Source organism: Mastigoproctus giganteus, chromosome 4 (assembly GCF_048544385.1).
Source record: "Mastigoproctus giganteus isolate SK-2022 chromosome 4, ASM4854438v1, whole genome shotgun sequence".
Classification (NCBI taxonomy): domain Eukaryota; kingdom Metazoa; phylum Arthropoda; class Arachnida; order Uropygi; family Thelyphonidae; genus Mastigoproctus; species Mastigoproctus giganteus.
In genome coordinates, this window is record NC_143578.1 from 158,795,962 (window position 1) to 158,808,475 (window position 12,514).

Consider the following 12,514-nt stretch of genomic DNA (forward strand, 5'->3'; position numbering starts at 1 on the left):
TCTCTTAATAGTGTTTCAAACAAACGGTTTACTTGCGACTAATTATTTGTAAATCGCAGGCAGCGAATAGGTCGCCTGTATTGGTTCCTGTCAGATGCTATTGTAATTATAAAGTGTTCCGCGGCTTTCAGGGAGTAGGCAAAATGTCTGGCAGAGAGGAGAATACCTATTAAAAAATATTGTTCAAGGTTTAGGCCTAAATGGTTATCAAATGAACTAATGAGACTCGTGACAGAGAAGAAAAATGCATGGGATGCATATAAATTATCAGACGACACAGAAGCCTATGGTAGATATAAGCTAGTCTGTAATCAAGTCACAAAGGAAGTTAGGCAGGCAAAGGCAGATTACGAGAAATCTTTGGCAAAGACTGCTAAGAAAAACAGCAAGGATTTCTTTACTTATATATACTCTAAAAGGAAGGGGGTGAATCTGATTGGTCCATTTGATATCGATGGTTCGACTGTTGATGATCCTGCTCAGATAGCAAACAAACTGAATGAGTATTTTGCATCTACATTCACGTTCTTAAGGTTTGAAAATACCAGAAGGTTATCAAATTGTAGAAGGGTGCTTAATGATTTTGTAATAACTGAGAGCAAAGTGAAGGAGAAATAGTTGAAGTTATGTTTAAACATAAGAAAGGCACCTGGGTGGATGGGATCTATCCAGTTATATTAAAGGAGGCGGCAAATGAAGTAAGCAAACCCTTAGCCATAATTATGAGAGCATCTAACCCGAGATTACTAACGCAAGATACCAATTCGTAGATCGCAGTACTCACAGTTGTACATAATATGTTCCCATGATTCTCTTTTGCCACAATAGCAACTAGATCTTTCATTAATTCCTAACTCATGCAACTTTGCATTAATCAAACCATGACCAGTTAATAACCCCGGGGGCTCACATCTGGTGAGTATGGGCTTGGCGCACCCAGGGTCCTGAGCTGGATATCATCATTCTTCTCTTTCTTGGTGATTCCCTTCTACTTTTGACTCTCTCTCTCTCTCGGGAACTTTTTTTTTCCTGGTGCAGCGTAAGCCTCAGGCTTCCTTGCAGCATATGGATTATAATAATAATAATAATAATAACATAGCTTGTAAGTTTGAGGCAAACCATTTGAATTTTATCGAGGCTGCATTTCTTAAATCTGGGAAAAAAATTTGTGTAATCTGCCCTTTATCACAAACACTCCAACGCTCTTGCCAGACTTTTACCAAAGCATCCCAGATTCTTGTCCTTTCCTTCCTGGGACCTGCCAAAATGTCCACCTGTATATTCGGAAAAGAACAGGGAATGCCAAGGTGGATGAAGTAAGCCAATGCACAATACAATAAATGCAGATCAATAGGCAATTTTCCAGTCACAATCTGCAAAGCTGGAGTCGACACAGATTTGCATGCCATGCACATCCTAAGGAGCATTACTCTTTGAATGGAACTGAGCTTTCTAGTAACCACTTTTCCACTTACGCATTCAAAACGAATTGGTGCACCATACGTTACCATGGGGATAAATACACATTCATATAGCAAGGTCAGCGCCTTACCTTTTATTCCCCAGCCAACTCTAGTGATTTGAGTAACCATCCCAATAAATTTCCTCACCTTTTCTGATTGATAAGTAACACGTGAGTTGAAAGTCAAAGATCCGTCAAACATATTCATTACCCCAGGGGCTCATATCTGGTGAGTATGGGCTTGGCACACCCAAGGTCCTGAGCTGGACATCACCATTCTTCTCTTTCTTGGTGATTCCCTTTTATTATTATTATTAGCCATATGGTGCAAGGAAGCCTGAGGCTTATGCTGCACCAGGCAAAAAAAAAAAAAAAAAAAAAATTCTGAATAACCCAAAGAGAGAGAGGTAGAAGGGAATCACCAAGAAAGAGAAGAATGATGATATCCAGCTCAGGACCCTGGGTGTGCCAAGCCCATACTCACCAGATGTGAGCCCCCGTTGACTCACTCTCTCTCTCTCTCTCGCTCAGGGTAACTCAAGAATTTTTTTTTGGCTGGTGCAGCATAAGCCTCAGTCTTCCTTGCACCATATAGCTAGTAATAATAATAATAATAATAATAATAATGCTTAGATATTTTAATTAACTTGCCGATTTTAGGCTCGACCCATTCATTCTAACAACCAGGGGTAATCTACTCGAAAATTGATCCTTAAAGACCATTGTCCTTGTTTTGATTCCTAATACAGTCAGTTTATGTAACCTACACCTGTTATTAAGTGCAAACAAAACCTGCTGTGACCTGGTTTCTAGTTGCATCCGTGTATTTCCTTCAATAAGCAACACAAGATCATCGGCATATGCCACAACAATGGCTCGCAGTTTTTCCGACGATGATAACTGGATACGACGGTGTCTGGAGTTTTAACTTTTTAGAATTTTTGAATAGTATGACGTCACAATCATGCTTCCTGAAGTTACTACTGCAGTAAGTATGATTTCAACAATACAAATATTTGTCAACAATTTCTTTTTTCGTCTTGCATTTTCGTTACATTCCATTGTTATGTGCGCCTAACAGTTGCGTATGTCACTTCAACTACAAGATCGGTACATCAATCGGTGCTCTTTTACAGAGATATTTAGATACGTTGCATTCGGAAAGTATAGATCTTTTACTTTAGCTATCATAAACTTTTACAGAGATATTTAGATACGTTGCATTCGGAAAGTATAGATCTTTTACTTTAGCTATCATAAATCCATTGTATCTTGTCTGACAGGAATTATGAAAATCTGTGAATGATCAATAAAATATTTACAATAAACAAAGCGGGATAATCGATATATACAAAAATAAATAAATAAATTATCTGTTTATACTCCAGGACGACCGTTTTCAGAGGAGTTCACAAGATAGACAGAATACAAGAAACAGCACCGTATTCAGCAGTCACGGGCTTGAACCCCGGTCACTCAAGGCACGTGTACTTATGCACCCGCGCGCCTGACCACTAGGCTACGGCAATCAAAATGCCTAAAAGAAACGCGAAGGGCGTTTCGCATAAACCATCTACTCGGCGTGCTCAGCATACGCGCAAATTTTTTATTCGACTTTTTTTTAACAACTAGGGAAATATAATGGATATATTTTGTTCATGATAAAATTTTAATATTGCGAATAAAAAATAACAAGAAATATTTCCCATATCACAAATAACATAAAAACTATCAAAAACCAACATTCCACAATATAAAAATAAATATTACATAAAAAACAAACTTTCTAGAAAAAGTACACAAATAATCACAGATTACATGAAAAAAAATTATTTCCAAACATTCAAGAAAAATTTATTCTAAAAATTGCCATATACAATTTATTTCTTTATTAATATTTGTTGTCGATCTTCTGCTTTGCTCAATAGCCGAGCGATGATTACAGAGGAATGATTTGGCGTAACGATCCGGATCAAATTGAAGCAATGGTTTTCCATTTAGATGTATGGTCATCATAATCTGCAACGTGTTTAATTGTCAACATTCACTCAGTAGTATTCATTACGCTGAAAGCTCACTCAGCTTCAGCACTGCTAATGGCAATAGTTTCAAAGATATTTCTGGCTTTCTTAATTGAAAAGGTAATTTCACTCAATTTTAAAGATAAACTGTCTTCGACAAAATCTCTAAAATCATTAATTTTTATTTCATATTTTATTGGAAAACTTAAATTTCTTATTCGGTTTTCACTGTCTTGCCACCGAGACGAAAGTTCTTTCAAATTCACGATTTCGGGTAGCATATGTTTAATTTTTTTTCCAATGGTATCATTATTTTCTTTATTTAATTTAAAATCACCCTGTTCCATTAATAAGTTATCCTTTAAGGATAAAACAATGCATTTAACAACTTGTCACAATGTACATTTTTTACTTTCAATTTTGATTCCTTCAAATTCTTTCCACTTCAACGTGCTCCCAATTTTAGCTTCATAATTTCCTTCAGAATTTTTCAAATTTGCAATAGCATTGATAGTTCGAATAATCAATTTATATGCTTTTACCATTGTGATTCTGTAAAGCTTCTGAAAGGTAAGAGAGCTCTTGCATGATGTCGACCATTAGTGCTAAATGGTTAAGAAATTCCAAATTTAAAAGTCGATTTAATAATCCGGAATATTTAACTTCTGATTCAAAATGTTTGCACAAAGCAGGATAATTCCTCCAACCCACAATTGCCGTCCGCAAGCAAAAAGCTGTCCATCATGGCCCGAACACACTACCGATCTTTATAGTTTCCACATCAAGTTCTTTAGCAATGATCCTTAATTCGCGCTAGTTTTTTGGAGATTGGTGATATAGTTTTTAGTTTTTAATTATTGCCTATATGCCATTATATTTTAGAACATTTTCCACACAGTGAAAGGCTCGACAAAGTTTCAAAATCTGCCATTTCATCTTCGTAAAATTTATATAATATCTCAGTTGCCTCATTCTCCTCCTACTCTACGTTACTCTCTCACTAGTTCTTTGAATACTATGTAAAATGTCTAAATCACACGGATATTCTGCTACTTTGACTACGTAAACACAGACAGGAAAAATTTACTGGAAGGAGTGGATCACTCACTTCTCCGAAAAACATATGCCCGTTTGTCGCAGTAAAGAGGAACCACAACACAGGTTGACCAGAGGCTATAATTCGTGTCGAGAATCTTCTTAATCCCCTGACTGGCTATGGAAATAATATTGACTTGTGCGACTTCTCGGTATGTGACTGCATAGGTTTCACGGACACCACTAACATTGTGAAACGGTAATCCCTTTCACCCTTAATTTGCACTTTCTAACCTAAATTGCTTAAAGGCCAGAGGTGAGAACAATACATACACAGTTGTCTCTCCTAATCCGTTCGTTACATTGAAATTTTCTTTGTTCAACGGAAACTATTTTAAATGTAATTACTGGGAATGGGGCTCGCTCGCCCCACTGTAGTTTCGGTTATGGATACTCAATAATTGCATTCAGGATTTCATTTGTAAAATAAATGTCAACAATGGACTCGCAAATTTAAAAAAAATAAAGGCTCTCCCGAGCCCACTATAGCTCACCACTGGATTCTTCCACTTGTTCAGATTACGAATCTAAGGTGGCATAAATTCATATAAAGGAAACACAGATGTAGAATAGATGTGCGAAAATTTACCTTTAGCCAGCAGGTGGTTAATTGCTGGAACAAATTTCCATCTATCGTTGTGGAAGTTGATAAGTTAAATAAATTTAAGGAGGAACTGGACAAACATTTAGAGGGAATTTTTTTTAATTTTTTTTGGCTGATGCTGCATAAGCTCATACACTTGCTTTCTTGCACTACATGCCGCTACTACTACTACTACAGCCATTAATTCAATCGTTGGCAGTTTCGCTTTATAGATTTCACATTCCCTTTATTTTATTTTATTTTATTTATTTATTATTTTTTTTTTCACAGCACGATTCTACTTGAGGCTAATTCTTCTTTTGTATACCGCAAACAAGACGGGTTGGTCACAGCCTAAAAACAATACATTTTATATCCTTTTTATTATATAGGCACTTGAACTGTAATATTGCAAGATTATGAAGATAAGCTTAGAGGGCCCGAATGAATTATCGGAAAAATGAAGTGATTGATACAAAAGCAAAGAACTATAAGGTTATTACAATACGGTCCGAGTGCGAAGCGATCTTTCTATTGCGTTTTTCCTAGGGCGAGTACTAACGCTTTAATGAACCCTCCACCGCTCGTAACGTTACTGCTTCCCACGCTAAGCAATGCCACTGCTTCACCGCTAGGACCGTTACAGCTCACCTCGCTTGCAACGTTACTGATATTGCGAGCAGCGTACTGCTCTCCTCTTCTGCTGATCGCTTGGTCACTGGTTGGCACCGCACCGGCACATGGCAGGGCAGGTAACCTGGAGGAAGGAATTTCCTCTTCAAGGGCTAAAAGGAACAGCATTGGGTTGCGATACATATCTATTGCTAGAGCCTGAAGGCTCCAGAATTGTTAATACTGTCTCAGAACATGACTTGACTCGAGCGAAGAGACAGCAGACCAAAAAAAGGAACACAGATATGCCAGCATTCTCATAATGCACTTAATTGTCCACGCAACCCGTTGGAAACTATCGCCTTTTCTAATAAAAAAAAAAAAAAAAAAAGGTAAAGTGCAGCCAATATCAACCCACTGCAAGATGGAAGCTTCCTCAGCAATTCATGCTGAGGGAAATGGACCATAATCTGCCACGCTGGTCGGCAGATCGACCGTATTCAGCAGTCATGGGCTTGAACCTCGGCCTTTTCTAATACATTTCTATATTAGAAATGTTAGGGGATCCAACACCTGATTGTTGTTGGATCCTCTAAAATTATGTGTTCCTTAACTAATAGCATAGCCCTCCTCCCTTCCTATGCACACTGGGGAGTACAATGTGCACAGACAGGACAGGAAGGGAGGAGGGCTATCCTTTCTCTGGACATTGTACTCCCCAAATCCCATTTCTGAATTATTTATATCTGTGTGATGCCACGTCTCTGATATTCCAACATTACCTGCCTTTGATGTTTTGACCAACACCTCAAATTCATCAAATTTATTTACCAAACTCTAGCATTGGTGCACACGCAAGTATAAATGCAACTGTTCCTATTCTTAGCTACACTAACACAACCCATGTATTTACTTGTTCCACAATGACTCCCAGCACTTCCTGAAATCCCCTGCACCATGTTTTCCAGGCTGCACCTCATTCCAATAGAAGTAGTGCAAGGATCACTTTCCCCTCTGCCAACGTCTACTGTTAATCTAGTAGTCCGTGTATCCCCCCCAATCTAGCAGTTTTCCGACCCACCTAACACTGCTTCAATAGCATCAGCAAATATTCTTGCACCCTTTCTCTTTAAGTGTATCCCATCCCTGTAGAAGCAGTCTCTCCTGTTAACAAGCAGAGACCAGGCTAAGAAAAATTCTACCCCTTTAGCCTTGCATAATCTCTCCAGGGCTGAATTGATCAACAAGGCTCTCATCATATCATATACTCCCTCCCATCGTGTCTGGGCAGAATTGCAGACACTTTCAAATTCAACCTTAACTCACGGTTTTTTCAACAGTGACCTATACTTGCTAAGTAATTCCGTCGGTCTCCTACTCTTAACATCATTAGTGCCAACGTGTACAATAATATCACATTTTGTGACATTAAAAGATAATATCTGCTCTACAACGTCATCAACCTTTCCCCCCCGCAGGCATAAACTGGTCCTGTTTCACCTATCCTTTTTGCATAATTTGTTTCCCGTTTCCCTGAAAATAGTCACAAAGAACAACCAGACTTGTGGGCCCCTCAAATTAAATCCTTCGAACGCATCCACTCTGGCCTTCAAGCTCTCATATAGGCCATAACAATGCTCAGTTTGTGCCTGATTTCCTCACACTTTCCTTCCATCGCGCGCACACAAAGACATTCCCCTTGGCAATATCATGTCCCGTTCCTCATTGCTCCAAAAACAACAAACCAGTAGTACATTTCAAAAGGCTGTGATTCAGAGGATAACCGCAACCCTCAGTTCTCCCTTCTCCCCTGAGCCACAGCACTTCCATTAGCTTGAGCCTTTTGGTTTGCTGCTCTGGTCTGAGTAATGATTTCCATTCAATTTCAGTACAAAAATATAACCCTAAACTTATTTCCCAATGCAATTATAACACCATATATACTGTATATATATATATATAAATAAAGTGACCAGACATCCCTGTTTATGTGGGGCAGTCCCGTTTTTCAGTCGTTTGCCACACATTGCAAACTATCCCGGATTGAACATGTAGTCTCCATACTTAATGCAAATCATTTGCATTATGTTTGCCGGGAACCAACGGAAAGTTTTTTCGATTGTAAATAAGCTCTGGACGTCAACAAAAACACATCTGACCGGAGAAACGTTGAAAGCAATACAAGTTAAGTGCAATTTTGCTAATTCTTGTGAAGAATTTTACGAAGAAATAACAAATAATGAAGAATTATTAAGAAAAATTCAATTAGCGAAAAAAGATATTTAATTATATCATTTAATCTATCTTGTTTTTTATTGTTATTATTAGCCATATAGTGCAAGGAAGCTTGAGGCTTATGCTGCATCAGCCAAAAAAAATTTTCGAGTTACCCTGAGAGAGAGTTATATTATTATTTTACAGAAAAAAACGTAACCTTTTTTCACTAAACAAAAATGAAAATCAATTAAAAACGTGACCCCTCTAGTGTTTTTTTTTTATGTGCAGTTGTTTTTTTGTTGACCTGGGATTAATGCGACATGAGAACCTGTTATTCAAACACTTCACTGCAAAAAAGCCATAGGCCTATGAAATAAATTGAACTTTAGGCATGAATTAGTGGGTCCCACCAGGGCTGGATTTACGTATAAGCAAAACAAGCAGTAGCTTAGGGCCCCCAACCCATCGGGGGCCCCGGAAAAAATATAATTTCCCACGAAAAGATGTCGATTACTTTAGATTTTATTTGGCAAAATTACAAGACTTAGCTCCCGACGTAACGATTCGGCGGTAGCTTAGCGTCTAGACATAAAACAAAAAGTAACTAGAAATGCCACTGATCCGTGGAAACGATTTTACGTTTCTATTTAAGTTTGATGATATCGAACTGCACTGGACAACGATTGTTCAGTAAAGCGAAAAGAATAAAAAACTATATGCGCACGACTATGTTTCAGGAAAAATTAGTCGACTTAAGTATTCTAAGTATGGAACACGATAAGCTGCGAACTCTTTGCTTCAACGATATAATCGACCAATTTTCCACCGTCAAAAGAAGAAAAAAAAAAATGATTTTGATGTCAATGAATGTACTTAAATCGGAAATATAATATATATTTTTAACTTTGTAATTTTTTTCTTTGTCGCATATGTATTTATATTTATTATATATAAAGATATGTGTATTTTTTAGATTTTTTAAAATTAAACTTTTTGGGGGAGGGCCAAAAGATTTTGCCCCCCCCCCAATTAGGGGAGGGGCAAAAATCTGAGGATTTGCTTAGGGGCCCCGCAATACCTAAATCCGGCCCTGGGTCCCACGAATACTATGCCCACTGTAAGGTAGGTTCAGTGCCTTTTTCACATCGAATACCAAGTCTGACTTGGCTCAATAATCAATTTTCAGGCTTGTTGATGGATAAGTGCAAGTTTATTAAAAATCTCAGCTTTCTACTGTTTTGTGATGTAAAATTTCTTAGTACTATTTTCACAATGATGTCACATGCTCTTGTTTGGAAAATTTACAAGCGCTTCTGACGATTTCCATCGTTTTGCGACCAAAAGTACCCATTAACAGTTGCAGAGATCGAATGTTACTTTTTTCCCCAATCAGTTAGTCAACAAGTGTTGATTTTAAACTACTAGTTAATGTAGATTTATATTTATTTCTATAAATGTCTAGTTTCAATGTTACCAACGAGTCGGTATTAACTGTTTCACAGTCATTTTACTTGATTTTTGAGTCGGAAGCATAGCCAGTGGGTTGGATTTAAAGATGGGCAAAATCGCGTTCGTTTACGAAAACATACAAACTCAAGGCGGTAGAGAAAATAGCGAGCTCACGGAAAGAGAAACTTTGTTACAAAAAGTTAGATTTCGTACAAATTCTAACCATCGAAAGGAATTACCACGGAAGAAATTTTCTGGTTGGACACGCACAAAACGCAATTTCTAAAGGTGAGGACCGTACAATGCAGTTCTCTCAAACTTTCCTATTTTAAGTGATGATCTTATGGACAAACAAGTGCTGTATTTCGAAAGTCTTTTGAAGTTTCAAATGCAGCCCAATGGAAATAAAAAAAAAAAACCTTCAAGAATTATTATTGATCTCCTTTTTAAATTCACAAAAAAACGGTCTCTTGAGTGAAAAATTAGTTTAGATATTAATGTTCAATCTGCTTTATTTGTGCTAGAATGCTGGGTATTAGTCAGAATTAACAAAGACAAGTAAGGGAAGAAACGTTGTTATGGCAGTAGCAAAATATATGGTTTCATTTAACAGGCTGTTATTGGCATTACCATTGGTAAAGGCACAAGATGCAAAAAAGCAAGCATATATAGCATCAGCCAGAAAAAAATTATATATTCTAATTTCACCCATCCACTCGCTCCTAATGTTTATCTAGTTGTGCCTGGAATCTATTTAAGCTATCAACTTCTACGACAGATGGAAGTTTGTTCCAGCAATCAAGCCCAAACTGGCTAAAGGCAAACTTCCGCATATCAATCCTACATCCGTCTTTCTGCAATTTGAATTTATGCCCTCTCAGGTGATTATTCTGAGCAAGAGGAAGAGGAAGAATCCCATCAGCATTGAGCATGATCAAACCATTCAAGGCTTTATACACCTCAATCAGACCACCTCGCAGGTGCCTAGTCTCCAGACCAGGCCTCCGTTGCCGAGTGGGCAGGAGCGGGAGTGCAGTAGCACACTCTTTGAGTAGACCGGGGTTCAAGCCCCTGACTGCTGAATACGGTCGATCTGCCAACCCGCACTGGACCAGCGTGGCAGATTATGGTCCATTTTCCTCAACATGAATTGTTGAGAAGGCTTCCATCCTGCAGTGGGTCGATAATGGCTGCACTTTACTTAATGGTCAGAAAAATGGCAGCTGTGCTTTAATCCAACAAAGTGTAAGGTATTGCACCTGGGAAACAGTAATCCCAAAAAAACTTATTCACTTGGTGGAGTTCAACTAAACCCAGTACTGGTGGAAAGGGACTTGGGTGTTACGATACGGTCAGACATGAAATTCTCTGAGCATTGTAAACAGGTTGCAAGGAAGGCCCATGGTGTCCTATCGATGATCTATCGAACTTTTGCAAGTAGAGATAGGGACGTGATAATCCCATTATATAAGGCTTATGTTAGACCACACTTGGAATACTGTGTTCAAGTATGGAGACCGCACCTAAAGAAAGATATCGAGCTTCTTGAAAGGGTGCAAAGAAGGGTAACTCACCTGGTGAGATCGGCAAAAGGGCGTCCTTATGAAGAAAGACTTCGAATATGTGGGTTGCAGAGTTTGGAAACTAGACACCTTAGAGGAGATTTGATTGAGGTGTTTAAGGCTCTGAGAGGCATCAGTAAAATGAACGAGGACAAAATTTTCAAGATTATAAATGATGCTAGAACTAGGGGACATAAATTAAAGTTACAGGTGGAAATGTTTAGATTGGACTGCAGGAAGTTTTATTTTAGCCAGCGAGTTATAAATTACTGGAATAAGTTGCCTTCTTGGGTGGTAGAGGCCGACAGTTTGGGGAAATTCAAAGGTCATCTGGATAGTACTTTCGGGTAAGGGAAGCGCATAGGATGATAGGTTTAATTTCCTTTTTATTTTTTATTATTTTTTTTTATGTATTAATTACTATTATTTAGTTATTTATTTTATTTATTTATTTATTTTTTGTTTTTATCATTGTTTTGTTCGGATTTTTTTTTGGCTGGTGCAGCATAAGCCATAGGCTTTCTTGCACCATGCGGCTGTTACTAATACTAATTTACAAAACTTAATCCATTCCTCGTAAGAGCAACCATTCACTAATCTTCTTGCACTTCTCTACATTCATGTGACATGACCATTGCCTTATACATGGGAATTATCACCTTCTTATCACTGCTAGAAAAATTTGTGTATTTAATTGACAAGACACCATGAGCTACACTTCCACACCGTCAGAAAACTTTATATCTGCCTGCAAAATTACCCCAGTTCCTTTTCATTCTCTAACACTGTCAGTGTAGTACCACATAGTGGATACGTTACTCCGGGGCTACTGCTTCCCATACGTGGTACTTTACATTTGGCAACATTAAACTTCAGTTGCCACCTCTCAGCTTTTCTAGATCCTGTTGCAGCAGCATATCGTCTGCAAACGTGGATGTTAACCCTGATATACCATCATCAATAGCATTAATAAATACCGAAAACAACAATGAACAGAAACCCGAGGGACTCCACTAATAACATTAGTCCACGAAGAGCGGCACCCATTAATTACCACCCTCTGTCTTGTCCCACTCAACCATCCTTTTATCCATTGTAGCAACTTACCCTTAATACTATTCTGCTCCAATTTGTACAATAGTCTTCCATGCACAACAGTGTCAAAAGCTTTCCTGAAATCCAAATATATGATATCAAAATTATTTTTTGCATCCAGTTCCTTTGTAACCACATCATAATATCCTATCAAATTTGTCAGACAAGACTTTCCCTTAACAAACCCATGCTGTGTCTGAATTATTTCTGCAGTCTTGTCTAGATGATCCTGCAATGCATCTTTAACCAGTGACTCCATTATTTTACCCGGAACAGAAGTTAAACTAACTGGTCTGCAATAATTGCCAACTGCAGTGATGTTAATAATATTTCTTTTGTTTTAAATGCTGCTTGTAGTTTACTGAATTCGATTGTGGGAAACATTAATAGTGGGAGAGCATCAGTGTTTAAATTCATA